Raw genomic sequence first — 20618 nt, forward strand, 5'->3', positions numbered from 1 at the left:
ACAATACCCGAAGTCCGAAGGTGCAAACAATTCAATATTTATTGGGGTGAACTTCCAGCAAGCTTAAATAAAAGTTCCTTTTTCCTTATTTTCGAATCCCAACTTACTTCCTGTTTGCCCCTAATTTATATAGTAATATTCTTAGCTATACCTTAACCAATCATTCTACTGAAATTTAACTAACCAATCCTAACATATTGTAACATGATTAGCTAACCAATTATATCCCACCACCTTTATTAGTTTACACCCAGCAAAATTAAGTATACAGCAGACAGAAACAATCACAGAACCAGACAGAGACCATGCCAATAAACAATAGCAAAGTGGGAACTATAATGACAAAACAATACAGAAGTGAGGATTTCACAACTACATCTATAAAGACATAAGAGTTTTCCAGCTGTGTCTATTGATAAGTGAGTTCTTACCAGACAGAAAACTATCAACCTCAATTTCCTTTTACATCTTCTAAGCACTTCCCTTTCTCTGGAGGTGATAGGCACTATCAGGACAGGATTGTATTCCTAACAGCCCAATAGCACCTTCTTTCAGTGTGACTACTTTGGAATGTGAGGATGTGACCGGTCGCTTCCCAGCTTATGGCTGCCTCTGTCGCTTAGCCAAAGGCCTGAGCCTAAGCACAGGGCCACAAACTGTCACAGTAAGAGAAGGCCCTTACACTGGCAGACAGTGATTTTGATTCTTTCTTTTATACCTCTAACTAGCCAAGTGATAAGAATACACCTAAATTCTTAAAGTACAGACCTTTACAGACAGGCCTGAATATCTATATCCTAACAACTTGCCCATTGGTATGTTACCTACAGGGGAAACAGAACATAAAAACATAAGAACAGCCATACTGGGTCAGACCAAAGGTCCATCTAGCCCAGTATCCTGTCTTCAGACAGTGGCCAATGCCAGGTGCCCCAGAGGAAATGAACAGAACAGGTAATCATCAAGTGATCCATCCCGTCGCCCATTCCCAGCTCCTGGCAAACAGCCACTGATGGACCAATCCTCCACGAATTTATCTAGTTCTTTTATGAACCCTGTTATAGTCTTGGCCTTCACAACATTCTCTGGCAAAGAGTTCCACAGGTTGACTGTGTGTTGTGTGAAGAAATACTGCCTTTTATGCTTTTAACCTGCTGCCTATTAATTTCATTTGGTGACCCCTAGTTCTTGTGTTATGAGAAGGAGTAAATAACACTTCCCTATTTACGTTCTTCACACCAGTTATGATTTTATAGACCTCTAGCATATTCCTCCTTAGTCGTCCCTTTTCCAAGCTGAAAAGTCCCAGTCTTATTAATCTCTCCTCATACAGAAGTCATTCCATACCCCTAATCATTTTTGTTACCCTTTTCTGAACCTTTTCCAATTCTGATATATCTTTTTTGAGATGGGGTAACCACATCTGCACGTAGTATTCAAGACGTGAGCATACCGTGGATTTATATAGAGGCAATATGATATTTTCTGTCTTATTATCTACTCCTTTGTTAATGATTCCAATATTTGGTTAGCTTTTTTTTTTTTGATAGCCACTGCACATTGAGTGGATGTTTTCAGAGAATTATCCACAGTGACGCCAAGATCTCTTTCCTGAGTGGTAACAGATCATTTAGACCCCATCATTTTATATGTGTAGTTGGGATTATGTTTTCCAATGTGCATTACTTTGCATTTATCAACATTGAATTTCATCTGCCATTTTGTTGCTCTGTCACCCAGTTTTGAGAGGTCCTTTTGTAGCTTTTTGCAGTCTGCCTGGGTCTTAACTATCTTTAGTAATTTTGTATCATCTGCAAATTTTGCCACCTCACTGTTTACCACTTTTTCCAGTACACTTGCAAGCAGTCTGCAAACAGGAAAAAATGCCATTAGAAATGTAACTATTACAAAACATTTACATTCAAATAGTTTTATTGCATTGCTAGCCATGCCTATGTTCACTCAGTATAATTCGTGAGACTGTGGGCCACATCGTCATCTGGTATAATTGGCCTAGCTCCATTGATTTCAGTAGGGGTGGTCCAATCTGCACCTACTGAAGATCTGGCCCTGCTTGTGTACTCTTTGTGTGCCTGCACAGGTAAGTGTTTTATTCCTGAGATGTATTTCTCTAGATCAAACTTGTTCTTCTGCTTTATAACATAAGAACATAAGAATGGCCCTACTGGATCAGACCAACGGTCCATCTAGCCCAGTATCCTGTCTACCAACAGTGGCCAGTGCCAGGTTCCCCAGAAGGAATGAACAGAACAGGTAATCATCAAGTGATCCATCCCCTGTCACTCATTCACAGCTTCTGGCAAACTGTATAGTTGTACAGTATTAAGAAAGAGTGCAATTTACAATCATGTAGAAAGCAACCAGTGCATTTTTATTGTGCTTTTGAGAGTCGTAGCCCAATATTATTTGCACTATTTGTTGTTTCCCAAGCTACAAAGATTGGCCAATAATACAGGAAAGTGAAATAAAATTACCCAAACTATTTAGACACTTGAGGCGTTGTCTTTATGGTACAGTCCTGCTGCTGCAAGATCTTGTTTAGCAACAGAAATCTGAGTTTTTATAGAGAGCAGAATCTGCCAAAGAAGAGGATGGTGTTAGTTTTATTGTGCCAGATGAAGAAGAGGAAAGGGTGATCTGCTGCAAACTGAATGGCAGAAATGAGACTTCGTGCTGGCATAGAAGCTGCACTGGCAGCTGCAGCCTCAGTGCCTTCTTCATTGATCTCCACAAAGCACTTGTGAAAAACATTTGACAAAACCAGATCATTTTTCTCAGTCATCCCTCTGAAATCAGCTCGGTTCTGACTGAAGGCATCTCAAATACCCATGCTGCTCAAAGTAGAGTTGAGGTCATAACTCTCTTCCATTTTGATCCTGGGCAGATACACGTCCACTTCAGTTTTCTCCATCATTTCTGAGCTGGTCCGTCTGGATAATGTCTCATACGTCAAGTCTCTTTCTAGCTACAGTTAGTTAAAAAAGAGAGAATCAAAAATTACACAGTGAAAATGAAACTTCCTTAACATTGATGTCCTTCACTATCCTGAATGGAGAAACTATAGAGATGGTTTATAAATATAGTGAAGATCACTGAAAAGCTTCTGGCTAGTTTACAGGTGTCTTCTCAACTGTAAAGCAGCATGTTTTCTTACGGCAGGTTCGTGCAGTAACTGGAAGATTTCAGTGTTTAAAGCCAGAAGGGATGATCATTATCATCTAATCTGATGTCCTGCACATTGGAGGCCTCAGAATCATACCCACCCACTCCTGCAATAGGCCCATAACCTCTGGCTGAGTTACTGAAATCCTCAAATCTTGTTTTAAAGATTTCAAGTTACACAGAATCCACCATTTACTGTAGTTCAGACTAGCAAGTGACCCATGCCCCACGTTGCAGAGGAAGGTGAAACCCCCCAGGGTCTCTGCCATGCTGACCTGAAGGAAAATTCCTTCCCGACCCCACCTTGTGAATACCTTCAGTGTTGACTATTTGTAGCATAATAGCAGCAGAGTCCTGTTTTACATGATAGTAACCATATTGTATGTCTTTAGTCTTTGGCATTCTAGCATATCCATATGCAATGTATCAGAAAAGTATGTTTGTTAATTAATTACATATATACTTATAGGTTTCAGAGTAACAGCCGTGTTAGTCTGTATTTGCAAAAAGAAAAGGAGTACTTGTGGCACCTTAGAGACTAACCAATTTATTTGAGCATGAGCTTTCGTGAGCTACAGCTCACTTCATCGGATGCATGCCGTGGAGTAAGCTGTAGCTCACGAAAGCTCATGCTCAAATAAATTGGTTAGTCTCTAAGGTGCCACAAGTACTCCTTTTCTTTTTGCATATATACTTAGTCACTTTGTTAGCTGAGTTATTCTAAGTTATATTTATCTTTATTTAAAATATTTATCATATGAAAATACATTCAAAGATGTAGATATTTGTTTAGTATGAAGTGTTCCCATCTATCCTGGCTTTTTGTCAAGGGTTCCTGTAGTCTCTGGTTTTGCTTGGGCTGAAAGAACTGCCTTTCTTGCAGGATTTTGGGGCTTCTGCTTCTCGGACTGGATGACAGTAAGAAGTGCAAAAAAGTGTTGGGTCTATGAAAATCTTGTCATAGGTCAATAAAGGCTCAGGTTCTCTGAGTGTTAGACAAGGTTTGGGTCTATCCTTATTTTTTCCTGAGCCAGATCTTTTCACCTGTTCCTAATACAAGAATGTAGCATCACTTACCATCAGACAGCAGCCATATAAACATCTAGGATATAAAAACAATTGAATTCCCCGTATTAATATGATTAATTTCTTTACCATTTCTAGGCCAGTGATATCATTGCTGATGTCATCTGGTAGCACTATGAGCATGCTGAGGTCATTATTGACATATGGGAGCTCAACAATATGAGTGTGCACTGTTTGTATGTAGGTCCAATTAAATTTCCCTCTCTGGAACATCATCTGCACTGGCTTAGTTGTATTCTGCAACAAGGCAAAGGAGGACAAATGTCACTTTTAAAGGATCAGGTGAAAACAATATACCGTAGTTAAGAATGAACATTAAATTTTCTTGTACTTATAACTTATACTACTTATATATAAATTATATACTTATATATACTACTTATAACTTACTACTTATAACTAGTTAGGGTTACTAAAAAATGAAACTTCATAGAACCAATTTATTTGTCACTATTTATGCAGATATTTCAACCTCTCTGCTTTGACACTGAGGTTATGTCTACAAAGCAATTTAAGTCCAGGTCTGAGCTCAGGCTCAAGCCAACCCCACTTTGCGTCCACATGTCCACATGTGCGTCCTACAAATGTGCTATCCTAGGGCTAAGACCCAGGGTCCCAGGTTTCTGCAGGGTTGGAGGGCCCCAGCCAGTGTTAAGCTGAGACCTAGGGTCCGAGCCCTGTTGGTTTCTTCTGTGAGCACGGCCCTGGCCTAATTCGGTCAGGTCCCAGAAGTCCTCTGGATGTATCCCAGAGTTCCCAGCAGCAGAGGAGCAGGCAGCCAAGGCAGCACCCAGAAGTGCCATTACTGCCTGGCTGAGCCCGTAACATCCATGCAGGGTTTCAGGCACTTAGCTCTGAAATTAATAACCAACCCACTAAAAATTACCTGCTTAAAAGTGCCAACCAGTTACATGGAGAAAAATCATCACCTTTCAATAAAGTGAAGCAGTTCATCTATCTGTGTAATGGGGAGAAAATTCATCTTTATGGTTGGTCTAGGACAACAAACCATACAAGAGCTAAATGCAAATATTTCAATTACATCTGCAAAAAGGTTTGTTATCCTTTAAGATTTATTTCCCACTGACTCTTCGTAGATACTCATATCAAGATTACAGGTATTCTTTTAATTTGCTTTTCTGGTCTGGACTGTATGTAAACATGAACAATCATAGATGAGTAAATGATTGATAACATATATAACTAAAAATATTTTGCTTCTCTGAAGATATAGCTTTATGATCCTAATAAACTGTGTAATAACATGAATTCTCTTTTCTATTTGGCCCATATATATTGTAGTAGTTGGCCCATATATATTGCCAAATAATATGTAAGACTTCTCTCTCTCTTGCCTTGTAGGAATACTTACAATTGATCAAAAAATATTACCACATAGAGCCATGAGCTGTTGATTTCTTGGGAGCAGCAGCAGAAGTCAGAAGAGAGATCAATTCCAGTGTTGAACGCCAGACTGAAGGTGAGTTCAGGACTGTTCTTTTACCATTCACAGAGAGACATCATGTATTTTTCCACCCTAAATTGTTTCTGAGGGGAGAGAAAAAATGTTGATTCATTCTATTCCGCATTTGAACTGAAACACAAAATGGCTGCTGCCCCACTGCCCCGGTTGGAGGCAGGCAGATAACTACATTTGAAAGTTCAGTAACACCAAATCCAAAATGACATCTCCTTTCAGTTATAACACTACTCGGACCACAGGGGAAAACAGTGATGACTACTGCTTTTCAGCTGCACAAATATTTATGATAACAATTTAACCTTTATGTGTTTGAAGGCAATAAGATACCAGAGTGTTGGGCCTCATACAAATACCTACATAGCAAAATGTGTTTCATTTTGATGGGATTCCATGCAGTATGTTCAGGGGGTTCATTTTCTGATATATATAGTGTCATGAAACAGTCTGACAGAAAGGGTACACTCTGCTGAAATTACTCAGGGGGGGTTGTAGGCCTTTTCTCCTCCAAAACCAGAAAGGGGTGAAGATGTTTCAGCACCAGTTTGAGGTTCTGCAGCTACTGTGATAAACTCTGAGGCCTGGTCTACACTACAGAGTTAGGTAGATGGAAGCTGCCTTAAGTTGACCTGTTAATGTATGCATCTACACTACCAGGTCCTTTATGCCGACCTAAGTCGCCTCTAATGTCGACTTCAGTCTTCTTTCTCTCTCCATGGGAGGAATGTAGATTAAGACTATCAATCGGGGTTATTACTAGTGAGAAGCAGCCTGAGTAGGACAAAGTCACTGAAGGATACCACAAAGTCCAACCCAATATGTTTGAGGATATTTCATCTCTTAAGACAGGAAGCTGCCTTACAAGTATGGTCTCAAATAGTACATTTTTCTTACATATATTCTCCAAAACTCAAATCTGGTATTTACTCCAAGCATAAAAGCTGCACAATGATATGACTGTCTCACTATTTCCTAAAGTTAAAATTCAGGTGCTATTGTCTGTCAACTCTGTTGATTAACTCACCAAGCTGGTGCTTGTCAGTGCCCTCTACTTCAAAGAAAACTGGGCAAAGAAATTTAAGGATGGATTTACAGAGGAACAACCTTTCAGAATGAACAAGGTATGTGACTAGGCCATGAAATTTCATATATGCTAGTGGGCTTGAACAGAAAGAAAAGCTGGAGAGAGACCTCAATCCCTCCATTTTCAAAAGCCTGCCAGTCTCTAAATCCTCACAGTGTCAGACTTGTTTTAATTAAATCATAAGCATTCCCCTGCAGTATCTGCAATTTAAACACTGTCCTCAGTGCAACGAACAGAGGAACCAAAAATCTGTTCCTTACCATCTTAAATTAGATAAGTAAGGATAAATCTCTTGCTGTGAGATGGTACAACACAGCAAATAAGTGGGCCAAGCACTAAATTGTTGTTCCCCTCAGGGGGAAGAAAAAGATTTTTATTCTGTCATCCTCTTGTTAGTCTTCTCATAACAAAAGAATCCATTTGTTCAGATACTCCATAATGAACCCTGTTGCCAGCCATGGAACCTGAAGAGTCCAAGGTCCAAGGGCCAGATTATCAAGAGGTGCCTACCTAAGCTGGATAGGTGCTCGGGGTGTAGAACGTAGGCTAGAAGGAAAGTGAGCTGCAATCTGATTTTATTTCTAAACTTTATTGCCCAAGAAATACACGGTATGTCAACAATCCGGGCAAACTTTACAACAGAAAGTTCTGGAAACTGGTGGGGAGGAGGGGTAAACATAGGTGGTGAAATATATTGGACGGTAAGAGTGGAGGATGGAAGGAAGCACAGCTGTTTTATATTTCTAAATGTGTTTATTGCCTAAAAAACAGATCCAGAACCCAGCTGACGAGACAAGTAATTTCTTGTCTCTCACAGGAATCTGAGGTAATGTAATATTGGTATTAGACATATTTAGGTTTCTTTGAAACGTCTTCTGAAGTAGTTAAACCCCAGCCAACAGAGCAGATTAAATGATAACATCCATGTTGTCAAGGTTCCTCCCCCACTCTGAACTCTAGGGTACAGATGTGGGGACCTGCATGAAAAACCTCCTAAGCTTATCTTTACCAGCTTAGGTCAAAACTTCCCCAAGGTACAAAATATTACACCTTGGACAGGCCGCTACCACCACCAAACTAATACTGGTTACTGGGGAAGAGCTGTTTGGACGCGTCCTTCCCCCCAAAATACTTCCCAAAACCTTGCACCCCACTTCCTGGACAAGGTTTGGTAAAAAGCCTCACCAATTTGCCTAGGTGACTACAGACCCAGACCCTTGGATCTTAAGAACAATGAACAATCCTCCCAACACTTGCACCCCCGCTTTCCTGGGAAATGTTGGATAAAAAGCCTCACCAATTTGCATAGGTGACCACAAACCCAAACCCTTGGATCTGAGAACAATGAAAAAGCATTCAGTGTTTTACAAGAAGACTTTTAATAAAAAATAGAAGTAAATAGAAATAAAGAAATCCCCCCTGTAAAATCAGGATGGTATATATCTTACAGGGTAATTAGATTCAAAAACATAGAGAACCCCTCTAGGCAAAACCTTAAGTTACAAAAAAGATACACAGACAGAAATAGTTATTCTATTCAGCACAATTCTTTTCTCAGCCATTTAAAGAAATCATAATCTAACACATACCTAGCTAGATTACTTACTAAAAGTTCTAAGACTCCATTCCTGTTCTGTCCCTGGCAAGCGCCGCATACAGACAGACACAGACCCTTTGTTTCTCTCCCTCCTCCCAGCTTTTGAAAGTATCTTGTCTCCTCATTGGTCATTTTGGTCAGGTGCCAGCGAGGTTACCTTTAGCTTCTTAACCCTTTACAGGTGAGAGGAGCTTTCCCCTGGCCAGGAGGGATTTCAAAGGGGTTTACCCTTCCCTTTATATTTATGACACGCCCCCCAAATCTCAGCTAGGGTGAAACACTGGCTGGGATTTCTTCCTGGAGCTCTAGGAAAAACAGAGTTAATAAAACACATGCATCTCTAAATATACTACCAAGTACATAAAGACTAACAATATTTTCCACATCTCAAGGACGATTTTAACCAGTTGATTCTGGGAAACTTTCACGGGAGAGTGCATCAGCCACTTTGTTAGAAGCTCCTGAGATGTGTTGGATGTCGAAATCAAAATCTTGGAGAGCTAAACTCCACCGAAGAAGTTTTTTGTTAGTTTCTTTGACGGTGTGAAGCCACTTTAGTGCAGCATGGTCGGTTTGCAGGTGGAAACGCTGTCCCCAAACATATGGGCGTAGCTTTTCCAGAGCGTAGACAATGGCATAACATTCTTTTTCAGTGACTGACCAGTTGCTTTCCCTCTCAGACAGTTTTTTGCTGAGAAACACTACAGGGTGGAATTCTTGATCAGGTCCTTTCTGCATTAAAACTGCTCCCACACCACGCTCGGATGCATCTGTGGTTACTAGGAACGGTTTGTCAAAGTCTGGGGCCCTTAGTACAGGGTCAGACATGAGTGTCGCTTTAAGCTTGTTAAAGGCCTTCTGACACTTTCCGGTCCACTGAACAGCATTTGGCTGTTTCTTTTTGGTTAGGTCTGTCAGTGGGGCAGCGATTTGGCTGTAGTGCGGTACAAATCGTCTGTAATAACCGGCCAAGCCTAAGAAGGATTGAACCTGTTTCTTTGACTTTGGGACAGGCCACTTTTGGATAGCATCCACTTTGGCCTGTAGGGGGCTGATAGTTCTTTGACCCACCTGGTGTCCAAGGTAAGTCACTCTGTTTAGGCCTATTTGACACTTCTTAGCCTTAACAGTTAGTCCTGCCTCCCTTATGCGCTCAAGGACTTTTTGTAGATGTTCCAGGTGGTCTACCCAGGAATCCGAAAATATGGCCACATCGTCAAGGTAGGCGACTGCATATTCTCCTAATCCCGCTAGGAGACCATCTACAAGTCTTTGGAAAGTGGCGGGTGCATTTCGCAGCCCGAAAGGGAGTACATTAAATTCATACAGCCCGAGATGTGTGATGAAGGCTGACCTTTCCTTGGCAGATTCATCTAGCGGTACCTGCCAGTACCCCTTGGTTAAGTCCAAGGTAGAGATGAACTGGGCCCGTCCCAGTTTCTCTAATAGTTCATCAGTGCGTGGCATTGGATAGTTGTCTGGGCGAGTTACAGCATTTAGCTTACGGTAGTCCACGCAAAAACGTATTTCTCCATCTGGTTTGGGAACTAGAACCACTGGAGATGCCCATGCACTTTCAGAGGGGCGGATTACACCCATCTGTAACATATCCTGGATCTCCCGTTCTATAGCAGTTTTAGCTTGAGGAGACACCCGGTAAGGGTGGACCCTAATTGGGTGAGCATTACCTGTGTCAATGGAGTGGTATGCCCGTTCAGTCAGTCCTGGGGTGGCTGAGAACGTTGGCGCGTAGCTAGTGCACAGCTCCTGGATCTGCTGTCGCTGCATACGCCCAACGGTCATGGAGAGGTTCACCTCTTCCACACCACCACCACATTTCCCTTCGTAGTAGACACCTTCAGGCCACTCAGCGTCGTCTCCTCCCTGGGCTGTAAACTGACAAACCTTTAATTCTCTGGAATAAAAGGGCTTTAGAGAATTAATATGGTACACCTTAGGCTTTCGGTTGGAGGTGGGGAATGCTATGAGATAATTAACAGCTCCCAGGCGCTCCTGGACCATGAATGGCCCTTCCCACGATGCTTCCATTTTATGGGCCTGGAGCGCCTTTAAGACCATGACCTGGTCTCCTACTTTGAAGGAACGCTCTCTGGCATGTTTATCATACCAGGCTTTTTGCTCTTTTTGAGCATCCTGTAAGTTTTCTCTAGCAAGGGCTAAAGAGGTTCGGAGGGTGTTTTGTAGGTTGGTTACAAAGTCCAGAATGTTAGTTCCTGGAGAAGGTGTAAATCCCTCCCATTGCTGTTTCACCAACTGCAATGGCCCCTTAACCTCACGGCCATATACAAGTTCAAATGGGGAAAACCCTAAACTGGGATGTGGTACAGCTCTGTAGGCAAAGAGCAACTGCTGCAATACTAGGTCCCAATCATTGGAGTGCTCATTTACGAATTTACGTATCATGGCCCCCAAAGTTCCATTAAACTTCTCCACCATGCCATTTGTTTGATGATGGTAAGGAGTGGCAACCAAGTGATTTACCCCATGAGCTTCCCAAAGGTTTTTCATAGTTCCTGCCAGGAAATTAGTCCCTGCATCTGTGAGGATGTCGGAGGGCCAACCTACCGTGGCAAAAATGTCTGCTAGTGCCTGGCACACACTTTTAGCCCTGGTGTTGCTTAGAGCTACTGCTTCCGGCCATCGGGTGGCAAAATCCATGAAAGTCAGTATGTACTGCTTTCCTCTGGGTGTCTTTTTTGGAAAAGGACCCAGAATATCCACAGCTACTCGCTGAAATGGAACTTCAATGATGGGGAGTGGCTGGAGAGGAGCTTTGACCTGGTCTTGGGGTTTTCCCACTCTTTGGCACACCTCACAAGACTGGACATAGGTAGAAACATCCTTGCCCATTCCCTCCCAGTGGAATGACCCCCCCAAACGGTCTTTGGTCCTGTTCACTCCAGCATGGCCACTAGGGTGATCATGGGCTAAGCTCAAGAGCTTGGCCCGGTATTTAGTTGGAACTACCAACTGTCTCTGAGGATGCCAGTCTTCCTGGTGTCCCCCAGAAAGAGTTTCCTTGTATAAAAGTCCTCTTTCTACAACAAACCTGGATCGATTAGAAGAGCTGAGAGGCGGTGGGTTGCTCCGTGCCGCCGTCCAAGCTCTCTGGAGGCTTTCATCTGCTTCCTGTTCGGTCTGGAACTGTTCCCTTGATGCTGGAGACATCAGTTCCTCATTGGATTGGGGACATAGGCTTGGTCCCTCTGGAAGCGATATAGGGGATGGAGCTGTTTCTGTTGACTGTGAACCGCTCTCCGCTGGTGCACTATGTTGGGATTCAGGCTCCGGCTGAGCCTCTTGTGTAGGGTTATCGGCTGCTGCCAGTTCAGGTTCGGTGGGGCCCTCTGGTGTTGAGGTTGCAAGTACTGGATTCAGTGCTGGCACGGGGTCTGGTGTTGGTTGTTTGGCTGGTTCCGGTTCTGGGACTGGTTCCGTCTGGGTCTCTGGGACTGGATCCACTACTGCTGTTGCAGACATTGGCCTGGGGTCCGGGTCCATCACCTCTGACCGGGCCCTGATAGAAGTTTCCGGAACAGAGCTAGGCCCCACGGCTTGTTTAGCCTGGCTGCGGGTGACCGTTCCCGCCCTCTTGGCCTGCTTCACGTGATTGGCCAAGTCTTCCCCCAACAGCATGGGGATGGGATAATCATCATAGACTGCAAAAGTCCACATTCCTGACCAGCCCTTGTACTGGACAGGCAACTTGGCTGTAGGCAAATTGAAAGAGTTGGACTTGAAGGGTTGAATCGTCACTTGGATCTCTGGGTTGATTAAATTGGGGTCCACTAAGGAAGCATGGATAGCTGACACTTGTGCTCCGGTGTCCCTCCACGCGGTGACCTTCTTCCCACCCACACTCACAGTTTCCCTCCGCTCCAAGGGTATCTGGGAGGTATCTGGGCCTGTGGACCTCTGGTGTGATTCCGGTGTAATGAACTGTAATCTGTTGGGGTTCTTGGGGCATTTGGCCTTTACATGCCCCAGCTCGTTACACTTAAAACATCGTCCAGCTGACGGGTCACTGGGGCGAGGAGGGTTGCTGGAGAACGGGGTGGTGGGACGATAAGGGGTCTGGAGGGTTCTTTGGGAGGTAGGTGGGGCTTTGGGCGGCCCCCGGTAATAGGGTGTGGTCTGGGGTGGTCCCTTCTGGTCTCCGCTCCAACTGCGACCAGTTTTCTTCTTCTCTGCCACCTCCACCCATCTGGTTCCAATCTCTCCTGCCTCAATTACAGTTTTGGGTTTCGCATCTAGGATGTATCTTTCTATTTCCTCAGGAACACCCTCTAAGAATTGTTCCATTTGCATTAGGAAGGGCAAATTTACTGGAGATTCAACACTTGCTCCTGATATCCAGGCATCCCAATGTTTTACAATGTGGTAGGCATGTCGGGTAAATGACATGTCTGGTTTCCACCTTAGGGCTCTGAACCTCCGACGAGACTGCTCGGGTGTTATCCCCATTCTGACTCTCGCCTTGGATTTAAACAGTTCATACTTGTTCATGTGTTCTTTAGGCATTTCAGCTGCCACCTCAGCTAAGGGTCCACTGAGCTGCGGCCTCAGCTCTACCATGTATTGGTCAGTAGAGATGTTGTACCCAAGGCAGGCCCTTTCGAAGTTTTCTAAGAAGGCCTCAGTATCATCACCTGCCTTGTAGGTGGGGAACTTTCTGGGATGGGAAGTGGTACCTGGAGAAGGATTGCTAGGGTTTGTTGGTATATTCTGCTGGGCCTTTATCCTCTCCATCTCCTCCACATGCTTCCTCTCTTTTTCCTTCTCCTCCTCCACATGCTTCCTCTCTTCTTCCTTCTCCTCCTTCTTCAGCCGCATGAGTTCTATCTGTCTTTCATGTTCCCTTTGTTTTTCCTCAGCCTGAAATTTGGCTAATTCCAGCTGTAGTCGAGCTGAGGATTTGGCCATTCTAACCTCTCTGTTTTTAACTAACTTTACACCCGAGGTTTAGAAATAAACAAACAAAACTTGGCTGTAAAATTTTGCTGTGCTGGAATAGAATACCTATTCTCTGATAGTGATTGTCAGCCTACAGAAAAAGACAATTCCCTTGTCTCTGCTCTGGGCCCAAATTAAAGCAAAAAACCTCCAACTACTTGGAAACCTGCTTACCCAGCCCAAAGAAGAAAAAAAATTTCTTTTCAAACCTGTGCTCCTTGTAAAACAAAAAAAAAAAAATCAAAATCCTAAAAAAAACCCTGCCACTTTTGTCTCCAGGCAAATGGGTAGAGCACACACCCCCTATTTACTTTTAGGAAGAAAAGAAAAAAAAAAAAACCTCTGGGTTGGAAGACTGTGAATTTCCCTGCAGGAGTTAAGTACCCTGCCTCCAGGCAAAGAAAACCTGCAATTCACAAGATAATCCCCTTTTGTCTCTGCTTGGCCACAAAGCAGAGAGAAACCAAGCTGCTTTCAGTTTCAAAGCTGCCTTCTGGACTTCCTAAAAATTCCTTTTTAAAATCTGTATTTCTAGTTCAAAAAATCTCAACTGGATCTCAAAATGATTTCAGGTTAATCCCACCACTGTGCCACCATGTCAAGGTTCCTCCCCCACTCTGAACTCTAGGGTACAGATGTGGGGACCTGCATGAAAAACCTCCTAAGCTTATCTTTACCAGCTTAGGTCAAAACTTCCCCAAGGTACAAAATATTACACCTTGGACAGGCCGCTACCACCACCAAACTAATACTGGTTACTGGGGAAGAGCTGTTTGGACACGTCCTTCCCCCCAAAATACTTCCCAAAACCTTGCACCCCACTTCCTGGACAAGGTTTGGTAAAAAGCCTCACCAATTTGCCTAGGTGACTACAGACCCAGACCCTTGGATCTGAGAACAATGAAAAAGCATTCAGTGTTTTACAAGAAGACTTTTAATAAAAAATAGAAGTAAATAGAAATAAAGAAATCCCCCCCTGTAAAATCAGGATGGTATATATCTTACAGGGTAATTAGATTCAAAAACATAGAGAACCCCTCTAGGCAAAACCTTAAGTTACAAAAAAGATACACAGACAGAAATAGTTATTCTATTCAGCACAATTCTTTTCTCAGCCATTTAAAGAAATCATAATCTAACACATACCTAGCTAGATTACTTACTAAAGGTTCTAAGACTCCATTCCTGTTCTGTCCCTGGCAAGCGCCACAGACAGACAGACACAGACCCTTTGTTTCTCTCCCTCCTCCCAGCTTTTGAAAGTATCTTGTCTCCTCATTGGTCATTTTGGTCAGGTGCCAGCGAGGTTACCTTTAGCTTCTTAACCCTTTACAGGTGAGAGGAGCTTTCCCCTGGCCAGGAGGGATTTCAAAGGGGTTTACCCTTCCCTTTATATTTATGACACATGTCATGCAGTAAAATAGGGACTGCACATTTTCATCATAAGTTTAGTTTAGATTTCAGTTTTTAGAAAACAGAGTACAAGTACTATATACTTGCAGGGTTTAAGAAAAGATGTTGATATGGGACAAGATTAATCAATCTATGCTTTACCATAAATTTATCTGATCATTACCATTTGATGGCTCTGTGATTACACCTTCATATGGCCATTCCGTACATTATGCATTGTCTTTTTAATATAGGTTGTAAGCCCTTGGGGAAGCACTGTACCTTTATATATTATACAGCATCTAGCACAACAGTGATGCCCAATAATAAACAGAGTATAATAATACATGGCTGAAGCCACCATGAATTTTACATGGTCTCACCATATGTCTAATTTAATTTCCATCTGATTCATAATGATGATCTGTTATTAAGCCAGCAGTGCGGCTGTGTGGTTCTGACTTGGGTCTCAGTTACATTCAAATCGTCATTGAAAATCATAGATATAGCTTCCTTAGCAGGCTAAGTAGCAACCATCTTTGCTCACTAATTATAATAAATTTGAGGTTTTGACAATTAGGTCACTAGAAATCAAATTGTGTGTACATTTGTCTTAGATAGCTGTCTTCAAGTATATTTACTGTCTTTACAAACTCTGCTTGCAGGTGCTTCACTTTAAGGAAAGTACAGGAACTGGAGGACGCTGTTTGCAGGTGACAAGAACTTCTTGTGGGAGGCCAAAAAAAGTAAGATGGTATTCTTTAAGGTTGCTTAAGTGCAAAACACAATCATTCAAACCTTCAAAGGCAGGAAAGGCAACTTGATTCCCACTCCTGAACAGCAACACAACACACCACTGACTCTGCACCTCCCCAGGGTGCCCTTCCACCTCACACATGTACAGATGGACAACACACACAGACAATTCCTCTAACGCACATTGCAATGCAAAACCTGAACTCTGACCTCAGAGACTGGATAGCTACAGACATATCCTACAGGCATATGTACAGTTGTGAAGGGTATGATGTGTTGACATAAAGAGGGAAAGCATGATGTGGAAGTTAAGGTGGGAGAGGGGTATGCGACAATATTTTGAGTATACGGAAGATTTGGAAAGTGCTTGTGGGAAGGTAGGAGAATGGCCAGGTGTATGTAGTGCTGGAGAGATGGGGCGGGTGGTGGTGACGATACCCCTATTTCCCCACCAAACCAGCAGGTGCGTTCTGATGAGTCTGCCTTGGTTCATTAGACCAGAGAGGGGAGCTGCTGAGGTGTGTTCTGCTCCTTGGACAGCTCTAAGACAAACCCCTTTCCTCTCATCATTTTGGGAGTGGTCAGGGATAGGGGTGGATGTTCTCCCTGAAGATATCTTAAAAATTCATGTGCCAGCATTTCCTGTAGGTGTACCAGCTGTCATTCCTCAGCAGGGAATCCTCGGCTGCGGAACTAAGGATGGCTTGTTAGACAAGGTCTGCTGCTTTTTAAGAGGAACAGAGGCCTCTATGTCTCACCTTCTAAATCCCCTAACTTGCTCCTCTTATATAATCCCTCAGTAATGACGCCAAATCCCTCAGAGCATCAAATCTTCCTTGTATGCACATGTAGATGTTCTCTTAACATTAACAGGAGCTCTATATGTACATAAGAGGGGAACATTCCCATGTACGTTTAAAGAGAAAAAACAAGGAACTGCTCTACCGACATAATCCTGCATGTATGGTCACCTCCCATTTAGATAAACGGGAGCATACGTCAGTTAGCACCTTGCAGGATCAAACGCTATTTGCATGTAGCACATCCTCTAATGATGGCAATAGCCATGGGTGGTAGCAATGTATGTGTTTCATGCCTTTATGATGAGTTTTTTTCATTTACTCTTGATTTCCTTTCTGCTCTTTAATTGTCAAATCCCTCTCTTTCTTAACTCACTGTAGCTAAAGAGGGAATTGACCTATGATAAATTATCTAAGTGGACCAGCCCAGAAATGATGAAAATGACTGAAGTGGAGTTGTTTCTGCCCAGGATCAAGCTGGAAGAGAGCTATAACCTCAAGTCCACTTGGAGCAGTATGGGGCTGTAAGATGCTTTCAGTCAGAGCCAAGCTGACTTCACAGGGTTGTCTGAGAATAATAATCTTTTTTTGTCACAAGTTTTTCACAAGTCCTTTGTTGAGGTCAATGAAGAGGGCCCTGAGGCTCCAGCTACCAGTGCAGTAGTGAGAACATCTGTAAATTCTGTAAGATTTAAGGCAGATCATCCTTTCTTCTTCTTCATCAGGCACAACTAAACCAAAAGCATCATCTTCTTAGGCAGATTCTGCTCCCCTTAGAATGTTACTCTATGCTACCAAATAGCATCATTCGTTCACCAAGCAACTGGGAAATACAAATTGAAGCCTGAAATTCAAAGCATAGGTCTAGTTTGCGCTTTTAGTTAGAGCCCTGAGCATGAGCTGCCTCTGTCAGGAGTAGCTCCAGAATTAATTGTGCCTCCTCTGCTGCACTGAGGGGACAGTAATCTACTGTAGCCCATTACAGAGTGCAGCATAACACCCACTGCACTGAGCCTGCTCTCCTGGCTAGTGTTATGGGGGCCAGAGTCATGGCTCTGTAGCCTCTGTCCCTCCCCACCTACATCTTCATAGGACAGGAGAATGCACCTGGGCATTCAGGCCATGACCTCATCCCCATGCCTGCAGACAAGATGGGGACAGGCCTAAGCAGTCATGCAGAATGATTTGGGGGCGGGGGGCTCTTAATCGCTCCTTCTGTTGTCCATGGCCACCTTAGACCCAGTCATAGAATCATAGGACTGGAAGGGACTTCGAGAGGTCATCTAGTCCAGTCCTCTGCACTCATGGCAGGACTAAGTATTATCTAGACCATTCCTGATGTCACAGTAAAGTACTTAATAATTAGCTCTCTTATTCACAGGTGTTGCAGATCTGTATACAAAGGGTAATTGAAAACACAGTAAGTCCTGTTTGCAAATCCCAGGCAAAACAAGGCCAGTTAATGATATAATGATAGAGAGAGTCAGCATTAGCTCTGAAATTCATATTTGCCTTGAGCTGTATTTTTATAAAGTTTTTCCCTCCCAAAATATATATTTTCTTTTTTCCTTTCAGAGTGTTAAAATAGAAATTTAACCCCATCACATACTGTCCACAACATTCCATTTGGAACTAGATCATTCTATCTACATGACAGATGCCGGACCATTTAGGAGTCAGTCTGCTGGACATACATTGTACATTCAAAAGCACTAAAAGAGTTAATAAATTAATAATAACACTGCTCACAGAAGTAGAGGAAAATTGACATTTGGCCAAATCCTTCTCTCACTGACTTTACTGTGAGTTTCAGAGTAATAGCCGTGTTAGTCTGTCTTCGCAAAAAGAAAAGGAGTACTTGTGGCACCTTAGAGACTAACCAATTTATTTGAGCATGAGCTTTCGTGAGCTACAGCTCACTTCATCGGATGCATACCGTGGAAACTGCAGAAGACATTATATACACACAGAGACCATGAAACAATACCTCCTCCCACCCCACTGTCCTGCTGGAATAGCTTATCTAAAGTGATCATCAAGTTGGGCCATTTCCAGCACAAATCCAGGTTTTCTCCCCCCGCCCCCCCACAGACTCACTCTCCTGCTGGTAATAGCCCATCCAAAGTGACCACTCTCTTCACAATGTGTATGATAATCAAGGTGGGCCATTTTCCTGCACACATCTAGGTTCTCTCACTCCCTCACCCCCCTCCAAAAACCACACACACAAACTCACTCTCCTGCTGGTAATAGCTTATCCAAAGTGACCACTCTCCCTACAATGTGCATGATAATCAAGGTGGGCCATTTCCAGCACAAATCCAGGTTTTCTCACCCCCCCCACCCCCATACACATACAAACTCACTCTCCTGCTGGTAATAGCTTATCTAAAGTGATCATCAAGTTGGGCCATTTCCAGCACAAATCCAGGTTTTCTCACCCTCCGCCCCCCCCCCCCCCCCACAAACTCACTCTCCTGCTGGTAATAGCCCATCCAAAGTGACCACTCTCTTCACAATGTGTATGATAATCAAGGTGGGCCATTTCCAGCACAAATCCAGGTTCTCTCACCCAACCTGGATTTGTGCTGGAAATGGCCCACCCTGATTATCATGCACATTGTAGGGAGAGTGGTCACTTTGGATAAGCTATTACCAGCAGGAGAGTGAGTTTGTGTGTGTGGTTTTTGGAGGGGGGTGAGGGAGTGAGAGAACCTGGATTTGTGCTGGAAATGGCCCACCTTGATTATCATACACATTGTGAAGAGAGTGGTCACTTTGGATGGGCTATTACCAGCAGGAGAGTGAGTTTGTGTGTGGGGGGGGGCGGAGGGTGAGAAAACCTGGATTTGTGCTGGAAATGGCCCAACTTGATGATCACTTTAGATAAGCTATTCCAGCAGGACAGTGGGGTGGGAGGAGGTATTGTTTCATGGTCTCTATGTGTATATAATGTCTTCTGCAGTTTCCACGGTATGCATCCGATGAAGTGAGCTGTAGCTCACGAAAGCTCATGCTCAAATAAATTGGTTAGTCTCTAAGGTGCCACAAGTACTCCTTTTCTTTTTACTGTGAGTGTGATCCAGCTGACTGAAATGTTATCACCATAGACCATAACAAATTTGTAAGAGATCTTACTGTCTGATGTGTAATAAACTTGAAGGTATACAAAACCGTCAACTATCTTTCATAAAATCCAAGGCAAAAGCATGTGAAATTCAATCCTCACCAGAAACTCTCTAAACTAAACATTTATATTTAGTGAGACCATCCTTCCTCCCTAAGGGCCCCTTTCAGTTTTTACTGATGTCAGAGGAAGGACTCTGGATGAGGCATTAAACATTCTGCCAGTGCTCTCTGACAATGTTGGCATAGAGTTAGTGAATTGGCCTAGCCTCCCCAGCTAGTGAACTTGTCATCTTTGTCCATTTCATGACCAGCTGCTGTTTCTAGAGGGCTATACAGGTGTGTCATGTTGCTCATACTAACGTTTGTTCCTGTGCCTGATCTTTTGAAAATGTTTGTAAATTAAATTGTCTAACAGGTCTGATGAGCACAACTGATATGAAAACTTTCGCCACCATGCCTCCTATCTGACTATAATGCGTATGGACATATGATCTAAAACCTGCAGCATTCAAACAACAGTAATGTGTTGTTAATGTAATTACTAGTTGTAATTTGAACCCATTCCTAGATATCTGTTTCACAAATAAAGTAGAAAAAATAGGCTTTCATTTCAAGAATGCATTTTAGCAAAGATATTCCTGTTATTTACACAAATTCCAATGTGCTTTTAGCTGATATTTTACGCCAGGGATCGGCAACCTTTGGCACGCAGCCCGTCAGGGAAATCCGCTGGCAGGCTGGGACGGTTTGTTTACCTGAAGTGTCCACAGATTTGGCCGATTGCAGCTTCCACTGGCCGGTTCGCCGTTCCAGGCCAATGGGGGCTGTGGGAAGCAGCGTGGGCCAAGGGATGTGCTGGCCGCCGCTTCCCACAGCCCCCATTGGCCTGGAACAGCGAACCCGAGCCACTGGGAGCTGTGATTGGCTGAACCTGTGGACCCTGCAGGTAAACAAACCGTCCCGGCCCGCCAGCAGATTTCCCTGACAGGCCGTGTGCCAGAGGTTGCTGATCCCTGCTTTAAGCCATAACTCTAGTGTATGATTTGCACTTAAAGCAATAAAAAACCACACGCTGAGATTATGTATCTACTATTGAAATGGGTGATTTAGCTGATTATAGACAGTGGGGTTTTGGAG

General features: G+C 43.3%; 1 pseudogene across 1 annotated transcript in view; it reads right to left on the bottom strand.

The window, feature by feature from the left end:
* The window catches only part of LOC140907067 (serpin B10-like), a 21367-nt pseudogene continuing 749 nt past the window's right edge, over nucleotides 1-20618 (bottom strand). Inside the window, exons 2-4 of the transcript XR_013635353.1 lie at nucleotides 5642-5817; nucleotides 4339-4506; nucleotides 1-2986 (exon numbers count right to left, since the gene is read on the bottom strand). The product of XR_013635353.1 is annotated as a serpin B10-like (transcript). The remainder of the gene's footprint in view (nucleotides 2987-4338; nucleotides 4507-5641; nucleotides 5818-20618) is intronic.

The sequence above is a fragment of the Lepidochelys kempii genome, chromosome 2 (genome assembly GCF_965140285.1).
Source record: "Lepidochelys kempii isolate rLepKem1 chromosome 2, rLepKem1.hap1, whole genome shotgun sequence".
Lineage (NCBI taxonomy): Eukaryota > Metazoa > Chordata > Testudines > Cheloniidae > Lepidochelys > Lepidochelys kempii.